The sequence below is a fragment of the Megachile rotundata genome, chromosome 6 (genome assembly GCF_050947335.1).
Source record: "Megachile rotundata isolate GNS110a chromosome 6, iyMegRotu1, whole genome shotgun sequence".
In the NCBI taxonomy this organism is placed as follows: Eukaryota; Metazoa; Arthropoda; class Insecta; order Hymenoptera; family Megachilidae; genus Megachile; species Megachile rotundata.
The window spans coordinates 8,372,109-8,393,099 of NC_134988.1; the positions used below are offsets into that span (position 1 = coordinate 8,372,109).

The following is a 20,991-nucleotide window of genomic DNA, read 5'->3' on the forward strand; positions in this document are numbered from 1 at the left end:
AGATTATGCGGTTTTGTGACATGAGTTGGAGAGAATAAAAATTTTGATGAGTTATATTCATCTTTACATTCATCGTTCAAAAATAATTTTGTTATTAATATTAATTTCATTCTGTATATTTACTTTAAAAATAAAAAGTATTCATAAAACTAATTTTTTACACATTCGAAAAGTTTAAAGTTTTCTGAAATCGTAAGGTGCAAAATTCAATAACTTGAATGATAACCTCATGAAATTTTAAAGAAATCAAATAAAATTTTGATAAAATTGCAATATAAAATTTTGATGAAATAAAATTGCAATATAAAATTTCGATGAAACGAAATTACAATAAAAAAATTTGTTATTGGCTTTGATTCAGCAACGCTGTGTACGCATTGGAGAGTTTATAAACAAGTTTTGTTATTAAAATTTGTGTCCATCAATATAATTGAAAAAATAGTAAAATATTGTTAGTGATAATAAAGCAATTAAAATTGTGCGAATATTATTGTTCAAAATGATTAAAAGGAGAAATCACTGCGGCATCAGTTATCAAGCGTTGTATTTACTTTTTCTCCGAATGTGTATCCGAATGCTGTCTGTTTGAATGATTTATCGAAGTTTGTAATTAACAGTGTTAATTAAGACTTTGCAAGTTGCGTCTAAAGTTTCCTTCTCGTAATAATTGATGTGTACATTAATATGCAAACTCTCGGTGGAAGTTTTGTTCAAAAACTTGTTGATTCATAATATCTAGAGCTGGTAATTCGTAGCATTAAATGTTTACAGGAAAAATAACCTGTTAAAGAAAAACGAAATATCAACACCGAAGGAATTATTCCATGAATTATGATCCGATTATCGAATGAGATCCTCTGAAACGTATTATACAGGGCGTTTCATAATACATGACTCTCTGTCAGCAAATTTAATCAATATCCAAAACGAAACACAATTTTCCGTTTTGTTTGATTTTGTGAATAAAATATATGCAGAGTTTTGCATAATAAATGTCGCAATATTGAACCGTAATTACACTCGTATTTGACGAATTACATTTACGGTAAATATTTTACATAAATTATACATTCATATTTTACGTCGAAAATTGCAGTTGAAAAAATTATTCAAAATAACAACAGAAATATTGATACAGTAATTATACCGAAATCTACCGTGAAGCATAAATTCTATAAATCCTATAAATAAATTCTATCTAAGATTTAATATAGAAAAAGAAATAATCTTATATCACCTGGTATTTGATAAGTGTCCCATGACTTATACGCGGCAATGTGCTTTTCTGTAGCATGCGTTTTTCATCGCTATTCCAATCTGCCTTTCGCGTTTTCTCATCGCACACCTGTCCACGTAGTAGGTGGCTACGTAAGCTCGTAACAATTTGTATCCATGAAATACGATGCGGCCGTTATAAGTTATAACTCACTGGTCTGGAACAAGCCACGGGTCTTATTGCTTCGTCGGTTTGTCGCGTAGGATGCATAACGCTTCGGCGATCCTACTGAAATTTCCATATGCAACTTACAATTAGTCAGGAAGACCAGGGATTTCGTAGAAATTAATTTCGAACATGTTTGATATTCTGATGTTGACTACTACGTTCAAATTAACAAGTTTGCAGACTATTTCATACCATTGGAATTCTTTTGATGGGTCTTTAACGATGGTAAATATAAACCTTTTGCAAATCTCTATTTGATATTTGAAAATCAACAAATGACGCACCTGCTGTGTTTTGTAATGAAAAACAGCTTATGACGCACCAGGTGCGTCGCACATAGCCAATGACACACCGGGTGCGTCACATATGAAACAGTAGATAACACATCAGGTGTGTCACATATGAAATAGCCAATGACATAGATTGGTGGCATACGAAATAGCCAATGACACAGCAGGTGTGTCACATATAAAATAATAGTTGACGCATCTGGTACGTCTCATATGAAATAACCAATGACACATCGTGTGTGTCGCATATGAAATAGCCAATGACATACTATATAGATGGTATACGAAATAGCCAATGACAAAGCAGGTGCGTCACATATGAATTAATAGATGACGCATCGGGTGCGTCTCATATGAAATAGTCAATGACACGCCTGGTGCGTTGCATATGAATTAACCAATGACACACTAGGTGCGTCACATGTGAAATAGTAGATGACGCACCAGGTGTGTTTCTTGAATTCGTATAATGTACGTACTGGGTCAAAGTAACCCTATACATTTGACTAATTTTGAATGCGTTATTTAAAATTATAGAAATTACTGTGAAAAAGCCATTTGTCCGAATATTATTGAAGTGCAATTGCCTCGCTGTTATAACTAGTCTGAGACATTAATGTAAATGAGATTATAAATATTCTTTTTCTGTATTCAATTGTTAGCAGCGTAGAATATAGGTATACGGTGTACATTGATATGAATTATAAATAATTTTCACTCCACGAAGGTACGAACATATTATATCTACAATGATCACTTTATTAATTACTAAATAATTACTGCATAATGTTGCACTAGTTGTCAATAGCATTCTAAACTGCAGTTTGGGGTATCGTTATGAATATGCGCGGATGCATTCAGCTGAAACAAATAAATGTAATTAAATGCAAATTGTGTGCTAACAATCGGAACGATCGGCGCAAACGCGAATTATATCGACGTATCTTTTGATAGTTGATCAGTTTACATATCGAAAGTACATAAAACGATTATCGTTTATTTTCTGTATCATTTTTCGAAAAATTGCGATAACTTCTGCATTGTGATATATATCAAATTTATTATTGTTTGCTGAAATAAATTTTATTTTCCAGTAAAACGCCTTTTTAAAATAATTTTATTCGTCGATTAAATTTTATTATTTACCATGTTTGATTATTGTTTTTCCGGATCAGTTGTATTGTACCATAATTTTGTTGTGGAATTCAATACTTTAAAAAAAAATTAATGAGAAGCAATAGGAACTAGTACATTATTATGTCAGCCGCCGAGGATCTTCGGTTTTGATTTTTCCACGTAGAATTTAATGAGATGGCCGAAGCAACGTCGAGAAAATGAGGGACAGCGAGCGTTGACGATCCTTTCCAGTAATATTACCATTATTTCTGCCTGGCAGACTCCACGTCAAACTGTAAAATTCAGGGAGAAGTAAGGAAATGAAAACGTTGAATAGAAGAACGTTAAAAGAGGTTTCTGAGAGTTGCACAAACGGATATATTAAAGATTTAATATCAACGGTGCACTGTTCATCGTAATAAACGAGAATGCAAATCCACGAAAAGACTCTGAAACGATAATTAAAAATTAAAATTCAATCCAGTGAAGCCATCTTCTGTAACTTATACTTTCCGTCGATAATTATTAACTCTGCCTTTCTCCCAGGTCTTTATGACCCAAAACAAAAACTTCATCCGTTTCGTTTCGCGTGCAAATTTGAAAAAATTTCAAGAACGCGCAACATATTCTCCTGTCGAGGAAAGCATAAGTTAAAATAATTTAAGGATGAAAAGGAAATGTTTAATTTTACTTTTCAAAGTTGAAGATGTTGTAAAATGTATCCTACTTTCAACTGCTAAAACTCTTCTCGACTGCCAAAATAATTTAATTTACTTTAACGTGCTTTGAATTTCCTCGTACTTGCTTCGAGTTTTATTGTCGAGCACGGTCAAAAGTCCCGCCGAGCAGAATTTACCGGATAAAGTAGTTAGTTCGTTCCTTCCGTCAAAAACTGCTGTACCTCGAGCGCAGAATATCTGGAACGAACACGTACGGCTCACAAATTGTATAGAGAATCAACTACTGCGATACGTTAGGAGCTTCCGTGTAGATGATTACGCTGCCGTTCAATTTCGAAGCTCAGTAACCCGGAAGAATGATCCCTTACAACCTTAGATAGAATTGATCGATCCTATTTTCTTTGTATTCTACAAGAATAGAGGTAGGTGTTAAACAATGGATAAACTTGGAGGTAATAGTAGTTGTCAGCAACAATTAAGTGAAGATTTCTTTAATAGAACTCTGATGTAAGGTACTGCGCAGGTGTTTACTGCGCAGGCCACTGTTGCGCAGTGAACTACTGCGCAGCTTACTAGACATCATCGCAATATGCAATTCACGCGGGTTATTCAAGCTGTATATCTTAATGAATTAACTTACTTTAAGTATTACTCGATAATAAAAGAATAACTGTTTTCTTCAGAACTTTTAGACGTTTTATTTCATAATCGTTACTGTTGTGAAATAAACGAGCTTGAAAATATGAATGTTTCAAAACGTTCTAAATGAACCTACACACGTACAGAATATCAGAAGCAATTGCCGCAAAGTTCCTTTGAGCAATGAAAATATTTCTTCGGATATCATTGATCTTTATTGCGCGTTCTTGCGGCGAGAACGGCGCGAGATAAGTAAGGAGGGAAAATATCCATATTGTTCTACGAATACAAGGAATATAACGTCGTCAGTGGCAAAGCTTCCGCCATAACGAGCTTTCTGAATGGTTCGGGCAATAAGGAAACTTTCGACGCAAGATTTCGTGCTGCTTTTTTTTCTTACTAAAACGTCAAGTTATATTCGCTTATTCTTTCGGTAGGGTGATACGACAGATATCGACCTATTTCGCTCGTTTTCGTGCTCATATTTCCCCATAGACGAGGAGACGCTACTTGTTACAGTTCGTTTCACGCGTTAGTGCTCTAAATATGTCGGATTAAAGGCAACCTTTGAGCCCCTTCTTTCAGCGGGTTAAGTCTTTTCACGATCATGTCCCATTTCTGTCGACTCTCTTGTACCGTGTCTCTCTGAAACGAGCAAGATGATTCTTCATTTATCGTATCGGTGGATCGTGGGCTAGTTAACTACACCTTAATTGAGCTTTTGTACATTGAAAAGGTTTAAAAAGTCTGCCCATGGAAGTTCATGCCTTTTCTATATTTCCGTCGACGAAGAAGCATAATTAGAGGGCGAAATAGGTCTGAAAATAACTGTTTTTGCAACCATAAAAGTAAGTGAAAAATATGCCCTTTGCGAGGTACGGCCTCATTAAAATATCTACACGTTAGAACATGGTAAGCTCCTTTCATTTTTAGGTTATTAAAATTTTGGACACTGAAACGTATTTGTGAAAGACTCTGTTGTTAGGAATGTTTTCTAGTGTATTTAGCATATCTGAGTTAGGCTACAAACTTAAGAACATATATCAAATAGGAATTGACGCACCTGGTGCGTTAACTATATCAGACAGGGTATGACACACATAGTGCGTCGACTATATTAAAAGTATATGACGCACATGGTGCGTCGGTTATTTCAAATAGTGCATGACGCACGTGCTGTATCAGTTACATCGCATACTTTATGACACATGTGGTGCGTCAGTTACACTGAACACTTAATGACGCACTTGTTGCGTCAGTTACATCAAGCACTTCATGACGCACATATTGCGTCAGTTACATCGAATACTTCATGACACACGTGGTGCGTCCGTTACATCCAATACTTCATGACGCATATGGTGCGTCAGTTACATCGAGTACTTCATGATACACGTGGTGCGTCAGTTGCATTGAACACTTATTGACGCACGTGGTGCGTCATCTATGTTGAATCAGTTATGACGCACCTGGTATGTCATAAGTATAAAATGTTGAGTAATTTTTCAACAAAATATCATAAGAATCTACAAAAAATGATGCACCCTAAATATTACTCCTATTTTTGTGAAATCGTGATTACACTAATGTGTATACGTTTCGATATTTAAATATTTAAATAGTTTCTGTCTATTGGTCACATTTGTTTTGGGACGCGAAATATAATTCCAAAAATTGCAACTTGGGCAGATATTAAAAATTGTAAGTGGAGAAACGTTGCTGGCAGCTTTGAAATTCGTTCAGAATTGCACGTATATATTCATAAGTTTTCGTTGGAATAATTTTCATGAGTACAGCGAAAAGTTTCGAATAAAACCGCACTGAAATCATCCTGCAGGTTTGGAATTGTAGGAATTCGAAATTAACGTTTACACGCGCACATATTGTTTTGAATACAGAATAGCTAAGCCTGGCGCGTTCTTTTTTTTCCTCAACCGAGTGCGTACGCGTTTGAATGGCGTGCACAGATTAATTCTGTTCGATAATATGTCAGCAACCTTTTATAACGTTTTTATGAATTTTCAATGGAAAACATAAAACACGATGGTAGTCGGGGACGATATATTATTTTAAATAATCGTCCCTTGTGCGAAGTCCCGAATTTGAAATTCAAATGAAAACGCTCAAAAATTTACGTTCTTTTTTAGGATACCAAAAATATGCTAATGGTAACGAAATGTGACAGTATAAATTAAGCTTTACGATCTTTTATATCGCGAGGCATTGTCGTACACTCTCGAAATTCCGTGCAGTAATCAAAATTTCAATAACGTCGTTTACAGAATAATTTTTATAAAACTCCCCGCTTGTGCAATTTTCTGAATTTTTCTCATAAATATTAACAACATATCTCGAGAATTTCAGTATCGAAAATGTCCGCGTCACGTATTTTAAAGACGCGTTTATTTCGACAAGAACATATTGCATCATCGGTATTACGTTTTGTCAATTTTTCCGTCGTGTTCGGTAAACTAGAAAACAGCAAGTGAAAAGAAATGAAATGATCCCTTTTGTACACGAATGGTCGCTTTGGAAACGGCGTGTCGTACGTTGCGTATTGGATAGATGAAAAAATCATGTTTTGCAGCATAGCAAGGCGGATTCGTCGCATAAAACCAATGTTGATACAGCTAGTACAGCAACAATAGAGGAGGAAAAAAAAAGGTATAAATGATAGAACACCGGTGGAACTGTTCGATAAAAGGTTTGAAATCGTTTTCGATATTGGTGCATAACGTTGTTTCATTAATTGAAATCAATGGAACATGAAATCGAAAATGTTCCCGTCGATTTCAATCCGTTTCATTTCCTTTCGATGCTCCATTATTTACGAAACATAATTCCACTCTTCTCGTCGATGAAATATAATTTAAATCTGACGTGGTAAGGAAATTGAAATATATTTGCCCAAATGGACATGTATAGAAAACTATTAGTATTTTAATATCAAGTTATCTTTGTCTTAATAAACTTTTATTTTATGCATTATTGTGTGAAATGGTTAAACTGGTTAAAAAGGGTGGACGCTTCTTTTTAATTGCCCTGTATAGCTTTGTACTGTGGCATGTATATTTTAATACTGTGAATATTTATATTTTAGTATCTGCATTTTAATACTTCATATACTATATTACTCATACTCATACAATATTCATATAGTATATATTATGATATAGTATACATATGACGTCATATTCATATAGTATCTGCATACAGGGTGTAACGCTACAAGTAACACCTGTACGTTGATGCCATGTTCCTATATAATCGCATCCACATTTTGACACTACATTCGTACAATACAGAATCTATTTCCAAGACCTTCATCCATCTATACATCCTAAGACTAATAAGCTTTAGATTCACGCTTAAAATCACACAATGAACGAATGAAGGAGTTTGAGGTTAGTAATTCTCGGCGAGCAAGTGTAGTCGGTCTTAAGCATGTAACGAAAGGGTTAATAAACTTCTTTAAAGAGCAAAGTTTAAGCTTATAAGATGTGTTTGGATCGCGTTGCACCGGAGGGGTCGTTGAATAATTTCACGATCACGACGACGACGAGGACGAATTTCCATGAAAAAGCGTGCCATACACACGGAGTGTAGCTTGGTCGCGAACCGTGTGTATGCGCTCGAACATGTGCCACTATTCCCTCGTGGTGTTCCCATAAATGGTACTTTGCGTTTCTACATTTAAAATGAGCCACGCTTTGCATAATTGTACACCGATTTCCGTGATACGCTTCTTCTTCGGCCCTCTCTGTCTCTGTTCGTTGCAGAACATAATCGAAAGACGATAATGTTAGTTGGAATCAACTTTTTTCGATAATTCTGCCATTACTCCTTTTCTTACTTGTGAAATCTTTTTTGTATTCTGCCCTGAACATTCTTCACCTCTGAGGTGAAATTATATAGTAGATAGGTTAGGTTATAACGGAGACGTCAGGTAGAGTTAGGTTAGGTTAGCTAGGAACTGAGGTGGAATTGTATGATGAGTGTATGATATAAAAGTAGGTTAAGTTTATATATAATGAATTTAATGAACATAACGAAAAATGAATAAAATAAGTAGAGACATTATTAATCAAACAAAAATTTTAACAATATTAATATTCATATGTTTGTCTAACAATAATTTAATATAAAATCGTGACAGAATTAAAGGAAAAATGAAATCGGTATTTGTCCAATATATACGGTTATTTTGGTTCACGATAAACTTCTGATTGACCTATTCGCTAGTACGCATTCAGCTTATCATGTAGGTTATGTGATGACGAAAATATAATCAGTTATCTGCGATGACGCATGCATAGGAAACATGACTTAATGTCTAATGTATACATTATGGCTTCATTAAATTTCTAGAAACATATGAGGAGGGTACAAAGTCTATTGTCTCATTGTCAGTTATGTTGTACAGGGTGTTTCACAAAATGTGGCTTCATTTTTTTTAATAACAATCAATACACATTGTAAACATTTTTCGTAACTAATTCTATGAAACTACTTTACACATTAAATTAATGCTGAAATCTCAAAAATTTCTGCATTTGTAAAAAAATATATAACTCACTGTATTCAGAATGGTTTGTTTTCATGTCACAATTTTTTTTTTATTTAAAATGTTTATAAAAAGACGTAATGATAATGTAAATAATACTATTATTGAAATATTAAATACAACATAATGGTATTATTAAAATATTAAATATTACACAACATTATTATTAAAATACCCACCAGAGCATCAGAAAAGAAACCTGAACATCTATCAGAAATGTACGTACTTTGAGTTAATAGGATCCCAGCCCTTTTACATCACCCAACAGAATTAAAAATTCTTTCCCCGGCATTTTCTTTTCTTGCCGATCCGATGCATCCGTGTGCACAGGACATTATTATCATCGTATCCACGATTAATGATTCACGCGTTGGAATAAATTCAGTTTCGTATTTAATAATGTCTACGTTCTTCCCCAGCGCGCCAGACATCCAGCAGAAGTTAAAAGGGCGACCGCTCTTTCAGATTCACGTTTTATATTTTATTTTTTCTCCGCCTTTCTGTCGGAGAATCTTTAGCTGGCTGCGTCCTTTTCAGTCACGTGATTCTCCAACTATACGCACACACACACGTGTACACGGGTATATAGTATATTTACATCGGTTGGGACAAAGTGTTCAGTTCGGTTCGTTAGCGCGAGAAGATGATTCTTTTTTTTTCTTGCCGGTGTGTATACACGCGTGTACGTATATAGGTGCAGTAAGGATGAAAAGGAAGCTTTCTGTCAGGCCTCGAATTAATATCGTGCCAGTGATTTGATGGCGGATATCCAGCGACGGCGACGCGTGTTTCAAAAGGAAATCAGCACACGCGCGTAAAGCCGCGTTCGATGTTAAACCGACAATGAGTTTCTTTAAAGATCAAAGCGAAACTTTGATTTGATGAGAAATTCCCTGGGAGCCTTTCTAGATTTATGTGGGCTACGATTTGCCCCGGATTTCGAGAACGGGGATACAGGTCGATTCAAAAGTAATCGATACAAAATTATCACAAGACATCTTCCTTTAACCACTTCAAGTTTATTTCTTATGGAATTTATTTCAGTTATTCTTTTATTGATAACACGATCGAGATTAAATTTTATTATGTATTCAATGAAAAATTGTTAGACACACAATTAGCTTTTATGACAAAAAAATGACGTGTTACTTTTGATATATTTAAAGAAATTTCTAAATTTTGAAGTATAACTTTGTGTCAGGAGATAAAATTGTACATCTTTCTTTTGAAGATTTAAAGAATATTAAGTACGTAGTTAAGTACACTTTTATTAATAATTATGGGTATTATCAAGACTTTGAGGTCATTATAGTAACCACGAAAGTCAACATTGAGATCGTCAAGGTGTTCAAAATCATTATAATCGGCATCAAGGTCGTTCCCGTCGACATTAAGGTCATTATTGTCGGCATCAAGGTCTTTATAGTCGTCGCAAATATCTTTAAAAACATGATAGTCCCGATGGAAATTATCATAGTCGGCATCAAAGTCATTATATACTTCACCACCGTCTTTATCATCGGCATCAAAGGAGTTATAGTTCTTGCAAACATTTTCAAAGTTAGTATAGTAATAATAAAAGTTGTCATAGTCGGCCTCAAAGCCAGCATACCCATTGTCAACGTCCTCAAAGTCATTATACTCATGATAATAGTTGTCATGGCCGGCCTCAAGGCTAACATACTCATTGTCAAAGTCTTTAAAGTAATTATACTCATGGTAAAAATTGTCATAGTCGGCCTCAAGGTCAACATACTTATTGTCAAAGTCTTCAAAGTCATTGTACTCATGATAAGAGTTGTTGAGGTCGGCATCAAGACCATTATAGTCATCATCAACGTCATTAAAGTTGTTCCAGTCGTGGTAAGAGTCATCACAATCGGCATCGAAGTCATTATAGTCGCAATAAAATATCAAGTTTTAAGTATTTAGAATCTTTAGCACTTGAAGATGTTGAAATTTAGAAATAAAAGAAATTGAAAACGTGTAAATTGTAAAATTTGAGTCAGTCGAGTCTGTGATCAATTAATAGGAAAATGCAATATGCGTATATCGTTAAACGAGCAGCAGATTGCGTTTCCATATACGGATATTAAGTACTATTACCTTTGTATAATCCATTAAAAAAAAAATTCATTTTTCCGTGAAATTGAAAAGCTTCGTTCGATTCTTTTTCTCCTCCTTTTAATTACGGTCGATTAACGGCGCGATTTCATTCACAAACGTACGGAAGTTGATTCGTGCGAAGGGAAACGAACCTTTCGGTGGAAAAGAAAGGAAATGAAAAAAGAAACGAAGAGAACAAGTGAGATGGAGTATCGATTCTTTTTATGCCGTCGCTTTGGGGTTTCGCGTCATATCCGTTCATTCGAACGTTACTCCTGTTTGCGAGACGTGTTATGGAATGCTACCGAAAGATTCGTTCAAAGGGCTTTTTCTATCCTTTTAAATGCACCTTTGTTACACATTTCACGGTAATACCGCGAGCGCCGATTGGATAACGCTGTAAAAATGATATTTTTTCCAAGAAATATCTTTTCAATTATTTTCCCCGATACGTTACTCAAAATTACTTTTTCATGCTATTCGTTAAACTGCAGTACCATTTGTAATATTAATTAAAACGGACGGAACTTTTAATATGCGTGTTGTGTTTTTGATTAAAGGGAAAAGGATTCGGGAAAATCGCCGGTGTACAGGCAGGATCAAAATTTGATTTCTCTAGGGAAAAGTATTGTAGCTACGTTGGAATAGTTTACTGATTTCAGTCAGTGATTGTTAGACATTTTTATGAATTTCAAAATGTGGGACTCAATTAGGAAATTTTGAGAGCATAATTTCGTGACTTTAGGATTTGAGGATCTATGTATGTGGTAATTTAGGTATTTCATGTTATAGACATTTGGGGAACAAGATATATAAGAATGAAAAAATTGGAAGATTTACGAGTTTAGCTATCGAGGGACTTGAAAATTTAAATTGAAGAATAGAAGAATTAAAAAATTGAAGAGTTGAAGAGTTGAAGAATTGAATAATGGAATAATTGAAAAATGGAAGAATTGAATAATTGAATAATTGAATAATTGAATAATGGAAGAATCGAAGAATGGAATAGTTGAATAATTGAATAATTGAAGAATGGAAGAATTGAAGAATTGAAGAATCGAGGAATCGAAGATTTGAAAAATGGAAAAATGGAAAAATTGGAAAATTGAGTGATTGAAAAATTGAAAAATGGAAAAAGTGAAAAAATAGAAAAATTGGGAAATTGAAAAGTGGAAAAACAGGAAAATGGAAAAATGGAAAGATGGAAAGATTGGAAACCTGAAAACTTGAAGACTTGAAGACTTAAAAACTTGAAGACTTGAAAATTTGAAAACTTGAAAAATTAAGAATTTGAAAATTTGAAAATACGAAAATTTGTGAATCTGCAAATTTAAATTCGAAAAATATTGAACTATGAATAAAAAATATTTCATATCAAGTTGTCTACCCTTCAGAATTTTTAAGTGCACATTAAATGTGTCTCTGTATAATCAACTATAAAAGGAAACGTGTTCAGTATACCTTCTTGTAACGAAGGTACAATTTTCAATGAAGCAAAGTTTGTTCCATAATTTCACCTCGTTTTTAATAAACAACCCTTTGCCTACTGCTAATAAACTTTCTCTCTATCTAAAAAAAATCATTTACTTAACGAAAATGAACAAAGTTTCTTTCGCAGAAACATATTAGCATTTATTTAAAGTCATAAAAGCGGAAGCGTGACCCTATCTCGTTACGCTGAAAAGTAATCTAAACTTCCGTTTAATTACATTAAGCAAAAAAAGAAAAAAAATAAACAAGAAAAGCGAGAGAGAAGCTGGTTATTAATTACACCGAAAAAGGAGGGAGGAAATTTTAGAAGATATTATGAAACAGAAAAATTGTGCCACCCTAATAACGGACAAATAATTGGAAACGTACAGCAATTAATTTAATTAAAAACAGTAACGATACTAATTAGAGGTAAAGGGATATTTCTGTTAAAAAGTTAAAGGTAACTGAGATATCGTTGTGTTTAATTATGCGAATAGTTGAGCATTTTTCTAAGGAATAAATAAAATGTTTTGTAGAAGGAAGGTGAAGAGGAAATTGTAGTTTAGAGAAACAAAGGTTAGGGGAAATATTACTGTAGGGGAAAGTGTTTTTATCAGAATAAGTTTTAGAATTGATGAAATTTGGAAATTTGGAAATAGAAATTTTTTGGTTGGTTTTCATGGAATTTCTGATTTTTCAATTTTATAATTTGGTAAATTTGGGAATTTGGGATTTTCCAATTTGCTCATTCAGGAATTCAAGACTTTTGAAATTGGTAATTTAGGAATTTGGGATTTTTCAATTTGGTAATTTAGGAATTTGAAATTTTTCAATTTGGCAATTTAGGAATTTCAGATTTTTGAAATTGGTAATTTAGGAATTTGGGATTTTTCAATTTGGTAATTTAGGAATTTGAGATTTTTCAATTTGGCAATTTAGGAGTTTCAGATTTTTTAAATTGGTAATTTAGGAATTTGGGATTTTTCAATTTGGTAATTTAGGAATTTGAGGTTTCCCATTTGGTGATTTGGAAATTTGGAATTTTCCAATTTGGTGATTTGGGAATTTGGGATTTTCCAATTTGATCATTTAGGAGTTTCAGATTTTTCAATTTGGCAATTTAGGAATTACAGATTTTTGAAATTGGTAATTTAGGAATTTGGGATTTTTCAATTTGGTAATTTAGGAATTTGAGGTTTCCCATTTGGTGATTTGGAAATTTGGAATTTTCCAATTTGGTGATTTAGGAATTTGGGATTTTCCAATTTGATCATTTAGGAGTTTCAGATTTTTCAATTTGGTAATTTAAGAATTTCAGATTTTTCAATTTATGAATTTAGGAATTTCAGATTTTTCAATTTATCAATTTAGGTATTTGATATTTTTCAATTTGAAAATGCTTTAACTTGTTACAGCATTTTAACTTGTTAGCTCACAAAGTTTGTGAATATCGCAATTTTAGATTGACAATCTAAATATTTGTGGGTTTGAATTAGGAACTTGGAAAATTTTTAGTTGGAGAATTTATTGATGTCTAAAATTTGCTGATTTGATAATTAAAAAATTTAAGAATCTAATTCCGTAACTTATGAATTTAGAATTATAAAATTTTACAAATTTGAATATTTGAAAATGTAGCAATTTGCAGCTATCCAAATACGTAAAAAGAAAGGGAACATAGATTTTCATTATAGAAACTGGAATTATGGAGGTTTGTAACTCAGTCACTCAAGAATCTAGTGTAATTCGTGAAACTGAGCATGACCTTAATTTCCAGACCCAGGAAAGCCATTACTGCGCCAGAGTCCTCAGAATGTCATGAACTAAAAATCATACCTCACCCTAAAATTTTCGTCCCTCCGTACATTCCCTTCATGTTTCCACGATCATACATTCCCTCAACCAGAAGAATTTAAAACCGCAGTCAACTGAATATCGGTCGTCATCGAGCAGACATAGTTCTTCGTAACAAGGAAGAAATTCCGTGCAAACCAAAGTTCAGCATCCTCTTTCTTCCCAGTAACGTTGCAATCCATTAGAAACAGGATGCAGTTCGATTCGATCGGGCAATCGATCGTGGATCGATGTCTCGCGGAAATCGGAGACGGCAGCAGATGATTCCGGAGATTCTGTCGTCGGAACGTCACCGCGGGACGTTGGCAAAAGGGTGGATACGCAAAGGCACGCGTTCGAGCGACAAACCGCAACTTTTTCGCTCCGGTAGCGCAGCTTAGTCGATATGCTCGTGAAAGTCGAGCAGCAGAAACGTTTGCCGCTGATACGATCGATGAATCGAAAGGGTGGAACGAATGCTAGGGAAGGACTGATGAAGGGTGAATCAAACGCGGATCGTTCGGTTTCAACTATTTGCCGTCATCTTTTGGATTATGGAGTTAAAGGGATGTACTTCTGATGGGTTCATTGTCTTTAACTGGAAAAAGGAGGTACAGGAGAGTTCAGAAATTGTGGTCCTGTTATGTGAACAGCTATTTTGGTCAATTATGTTATTTGGGTCAATGTATGTTTACGTAGAGTAACGTAGACGTGCGAGTGTACAATGAAATTGTTATTGAGTATATAGGACGCTTCAAAAGTAGTGGTCCTATATAATGAATAGCATTATTTAGTTTATAATAGAACTGAATTTACGTTGAATAACATAGGCATGCAAGTGTGCAATGAAACTGTGATTGAGTATATAGGACGCTTCAAAAGTATTGGTCCTGTATAATGAATACTATTATTTAGTTCATAATAGAAGTGTGTTTACGTTGAATAACGTAGATGTGCAAAGTATACAATGAAAGTGTGATTGAGTATATAGGACGCTTCAAAAGTAGTGGTCCTGTATAATGAATACTATTATTTAGTTCATAATAGAAGAGTGTTTACGTTGAATAACGTAGATGTGCAAAGTGTCCAATGAAAGTGTGATCGAGTATAGAGGACGCTTCAAAAATGGTGGTTATGTATTATGAATAGTATTATTTAGTTCGTAGTAAAAGTGTGTTTATGTTGAATAATAAAGATGTGCAAGTACATAATGAAACTATGATCCTGTATGTAGGACGCTTCAAAAGTAGTGGTCCTATATTATGAATACCATTATTTAGTTCATAATAGAAGTATTTTTACGTCGAGTAACATAGACACGCAAGTATACAATGAAATTGTGATCAAGTATATACGATGCTTCAAAAGTGGTGGTCCTGTATTATGAATAGAATTATTTATTTCAAATAGGAAGTTTATGAAATAACATAGTCGTGCACGTGAATAATGAAACTTCTGTTAAGAGTATAGACATGTGTGTTTGTGTACAGTAATCTATCTGTGCAACTGAATAATTATGTTACTGATTGTATAGAACGTTTCAAAGTTAGTGGGCTTATATCATAAATAATATTATTTGGTTTGTAATGTGTGGGTGTTTACGTAAACTAACCTTGATGTCCAAGTGAATAATGAAATGTTGTATGGATGTGTGGGTATACAGGACGTTTCAGAATTGGTTATTTTATGTTATAAATAACATTGTTTAGTTCGTAATGAATATGTGTTTGTATACAGTAATTGGATTGTTTAAGTGAATAACAAAATTACATCGATGAATGTACAGGGTGTTTCAGAATAAATGAACTGAATCCAAAGAAGCTACGAAACAGAATTATATTATTTTTAACGAATGATTGTACAGAGAAACTATTTATAGAATTAAGCAATAAACTTGTATAAATATACAAATCCTGAAAAGTGGTCCTGCATTAGGAATGTAATTCATATTGTCTCCAAACGAGAATTTTAATACTTCATCTAAGAAAACATTGAATTCAGCTTTTATATACCCTAACGTCGAGTAATTTCAAGCCTAATGCTTTTCACGATGAATACTACCGAGGACGTATAATGAAGTAATAATGCCATACGCATTAAAAACCTCCGTGCATTATAAAAGTTAATTCCTCTGTTTTCGTTTTCATCGTTTCCGAGCTTAAACCGCATTTTCCGCGAGCAGTTTCCAGGCTCAGAAATTGTCTCCTCCATAAGGCTTTGCCGTAATAACAAGGACAATAACGGGAAGAAAATCTGTTGGAATAAATCCGTAAAGGCAAAAAAGAAGTGATTCCATTTATGTGATTCCGCGAAACGATGCAATTACGCTAAAGGACATAATGAGATTTAGTTAATTAGCAGGAAAAGGCAAGACGAACGTTATTGCACCCTTATGATTCGTTCGTTAGAACACGAAGCTGATCGCGTTGCTATTTACCAAAGCAGCGGAAGTAAACTTGCTACATCGTGTCCCGGACCAGCCAACTAATCTCAACGTTAACAAGAACACGTGTTCTTGCACATCTTCCGCTGTCTCAACGTACACATGCAGTTCACGGGACCGTGTGACGGCTAAACTTTGCGGACTTTGTCGAGAAACTGAGAACATTGATCATATGCAGTTCGTCGCTAACTACTAATCACTCTTTGTTCGGGAAGAACTCTAATTAGCGTTGCTAAACTTCACCTACTTCAATTTACAAAACCTTAAACTGTTCCTTGGGCAATATATTTTGCTAATCTGACTCTCTACTGCCCCAACATCTGTTGTCTGAGAGTTAGTTATTCTGTTTATATCAGATAATTTGTGATAAAATGAATTCAAAAGCTGCAGAAGTTCGAGCAGCTCCAATGGTAGCTCTAGCTTAAGACGCTCACGACTTTGACTATATGTCTTGAATGGTTAAACTTATAAAGATAAAATATATACGGTATGAAACTAGAGGGTGCAAGCTTTCATTTCATTGCTCAGTGATATCTGTACAGTTTTAATATTCGAAATGAACATGGGTGAAAGAAATTGGTTAGCTTGGTCTGACGAACGTCACCTTTTTGATTCTATCTCTTGAACCATTAAATCTATAATTACAAGGCGTACATGCAATGAAAGTAGAAGATAAGCCCTTTCATTTGATGCCTTACTCACTCTTATATGACTTTGATAGCAAACATGGCAACTGGAAAAGCAAACAACTTAACAGGCCTGGGCTGTGCTTAAGACGATCACTTTTTCGATCATATCTTTCGAACAATTCAATCTATAGTAATAAAACATATATTCCGTAAAACTACAAGACATATACTTTCATTCGATACCTTTCTAATTCTTGTTCGATTTGAATATTCAAGATGGCGAGCAGAATAAGAAATTAGTTAACAGGTCTGGTGAGGATTGTGCTTAGGACAATCACTTTTTCGATCATATTTCTTAAACAGTTCAACCTATAATAATAAAACATATATTCCGTAAAACTACAAGACTTATGCTTTCATTCGATACCTTCCTAATTCTTGTTCGATTTGAATATTCAAGATGGCGAGCAGAATAAGAAATTAGTTAACAGGTCTGGTGAGGATGGTGCTTAGGACGATCACTTTTTCGATCATATCTTTTGAATGATTAAACCTATAATAATCAAACCTATGTCCTTTAAAACTACAAGATATACACCTTTATTTAGTACCTCACTGACTGTTGTGAGAGTTGTACATTCAAAATGACGATTGGAAAAGCAAATTATTCAGTAGATCGATTTTGATGACATGCTCTGGTGCAAAGTTTCTCTCGGTAATTTAAATAACTGCAACCGGAGTATGCCTTACTAATAATCGAATAATTTATCAGAAACTTGTCGAAGGTGATGAAGGACAGCATAAGGTTAAATAAATCGAGCTAGAATCGAACATGAATTGTTAACTTCTTCATCCCGGTACGATCTTTCAAAGTGCAACGGTAAAATAAAAATTCAACGATCTAGCATCTTTCATTGGATTCCTTTGACTGCTACGAAAATCGAAGAGAATCCAGAGGTAACGTTGGCAATAAAGTTTTCGAACACTGGCTATATTTGCTGACCTTACGGCCGATGTTCCTTCTTAATTCGCGGATCGATGGAGAAATTTCACCTTTCCCCGTGTTCGAAGACGTCGAAGATCCGATCACCGGGAAAACGAGGATTGTTAGAGAGGAGATTGATGTACGCGATGACGTTTCCAGGGAATATAAAACCATCGTTCGTTGCCAGCCAAGGGTGAAGGTGGGTCGGGCCACGATTAATGATTCTAGCTAAGGGAATTGACGAACAGGAAAGTCCCATATTACTTAGCCATCATTGTTTTATCCTGATTGCTTTCCTCACGAGAAGGGAATGAAATCTCTGCCTTAAGAAACATTGTTTCTCGTTAACAATTGAGTTGCAATAAATATCTTTAACTGTATATGAATTATTGGATACCAGACCTTTCTTATATTGCCACGGTTGGTAAAGTGTAGGGATCTTTATATTAATATACAGGGTGTCATAAAATTCACACTTAGGTAAAGGTATGAGTTGCTGCAGGGAGAGAAATATAGTAGACCTATGAGGCCGCAGTTATGTGACATAAGAGTTGCATGAAAATTGCAAGAACCTATATAAACAATAGGTCATATGAATATACAGGGTGTCATAAAATTCACACTTAGTTAAAGGTATGAGTTGCTACAGGGAGAGAAATATAGTAGACCTATGAGGCAGCAGTTATGTGACATAAGAGTTGTATGAAAATTGCAAGAACCTATATAAACAATAGGTCATATTAATATACAGAGTGTCATAAAATTGACACTTAGTTAAAGGTATGAGTTGCTACAGGGAGAGAAATATAGTAGACCTATGAGGCAGCAGTTATGTGACATAAGAGTTGCATGAAAATTGCAAAAACCTTTATGAACAATAGGTCATATTAATATACAGGGTGTCATAAAATTCACATTTAGCTGAAGATACAAATTGCTAGAAGAAAAGATATAGTAGACCTATGAGGCAGTAATTACGTGACATAAGAGCTGTATAAAAATTGCAAAAACCTATGTAAACAATGTGTCAGTCATTGCAATAACGGGAAATTAATAGCCAGTACATAAGTAGGAAATTGCTATGCGTTTTTTCAGTATTTCGTGTTCTCTCGCGGGAATACTCGCCTAACCGCTGAAAGTGTATCTCACTCAGCCACGTCAAATGAAATTGTTTCGTTAATGACACAGACACTCGCCGCTAAGAAGGGAAAGTAATTCTCTTTAAGCTGAAGAAATCGTAATTTAGCGTGTTTGAGGCTCTCCACGGACCTTGAAGAGATTTCGAAACGTTGTAGTTTCTCACTTAATCTTCTCGTTGCTGACTTGATGAAGTCTTTTGTTGGGTGCAACTCGTTAATCGTTGTCGAGAATGATTATTTGAAGATTTCGAGGAGGTGTTTGTAAAATAGCGAGATGAATGCATCGAAAAAATGCATTCTGTTTATTTTTCTGTTAAAAACATCGGCCGTGATTTTTGCGAAATTGAAACGTTTAATTTTGTATATCGGTGTGCTTCGTCGGCCTCGTGCGAGTGTATTTTCATGAAAACAGCGTTCTTTTTAATCGTTGGTTTCAAGCTTTTGTGGTCTGAAAAACGTATTAACAACCGAGAAATTAACGAATGCATTGAAACCTTTCATAATTCAGGAAACCATGCGTAGCACACGCTTGATTATAATGTTTTATTTTCTTTGAATTTATAACGAAGTGAAAGCGATTCATAAGTGATGAAGAAGCTTACCACGAGTTATGAACGACCTTTATGAGAAAAGAATATTCATTTACACGAACATTTTGTTCAACAGCGTCCTGTGCCAAATATGTACACACTGCGTTGAGAAAGATGAAAAACAAACATTACGTATTGCACTGTTCTAACAATCATTTAATTTTTACTGAAAACGTTGTTGAGACGTTTACATGGTCTTTTTTGTGAAGTTTTAAGCTTTAAATTGATATACTTTTAATTTTTTCTCATTAAATTTTGTCAAACATTAAAATAGAGAATATTTTACCGTTTGTTGTAATGGGTCTATGAGGCTAACAGTTAGCCATTTTGTACTAAACATATCGAAATCCCAATTACGCAGTAATTTTCGTCAGGTTAAGAGCTTCAAAATGATGTATCACAAGTGGCATTTGGACGTACCTTTCTGTTATAAAATTACTTCAAACTTTAGACTTCGCAATCAGAGATTTATCTCATAATGTCGTGATAGAACTCTTAACTGCAATTGGCTGTCAGCCATTTTTCATTCGAAGTTTAACCAGATGTTTACGTAGTCGCTTTTAACAAACTTCAAGCTTTGAATTGATATATTACAAGCAGTATTTGGAAATTATTTTCTGTCACGGAATCAGGTCGATCGTTGGCCAAACTTAGTAAAGTATGTGTTATTAGTTGATAAGATCCGTAACCATTTTCTACTAACCATACCGATGGAGCATTTACATAGTAATTTTCGACAGATTTGAGACTTTAAAATGATATGCTACAAGCAGTATTTTGAGACTCTTTTCTGTCACGAGATTAGTTAGACTTTTCACAATTTGCATATAGAAAAATGATAAGTAATAAGAATCTTGGCACGACAAAATTTATTACCAATTATTTTGCATAATGTATCTTGATGGAGCGTATATGTAACCATTTGTATTACGCTTTAAGCTTCAAATTGATGTACCATAAATGACATTTGAAGATATTTTTCTGTCATGAAGTTGGAACGAATGTTAAACAGTATAGTGTATCTTAATGCTTGTGGTAATCATTGCTTGAGGCCGCTAAC

General features: G+C 34.3%; 1 protein-coding gene and 1 long non-coding RNA gene across 9 annotated transcripts in view; one reads left to right on the top strand and one right to left on the bottom strand.

Moving 5' to 3' along the window:
* Fur2 (furin-like protease 2) overlaps window positions 1-20,991 on the top strand; it is a 461,999-nt gene that overhangs the window by 273,201 nt on the left and 167,807 nt on the right. The gene's annotated exons all lie outside the window — the stretch shown is intronic.
* Window positions 1-20,991, bottom strand: part of LOC143264649 (uncharacterized) — a 59,429-nt gene that overhangs the window by 20,688 nt on the left and 17,750 nt on the right. For 3 of the 5 annotated variants that reach the window (XR_013038502.1, XR_013038500.1, XR_013038499.1), the window contains exons 2-4: window positions 2,881-3,143; window positions 2,515-2,595; window positions 1,238-1,504 (exon numbers count right to left, since the gene is read on the bottom strand). This is a non-coding gene — a long non-coding RNA (uncharacterized LOC143264649). The remainder of the gene's footprint in view (window positions 1-1,237; window positions 1,505-2,514; window positions 2,596-2,880; window positions 3,144-20,991) is intronic. The other 2 variants (XR_013038501.1, XR_013038503.1) reach the window with 2 other exon arrangements.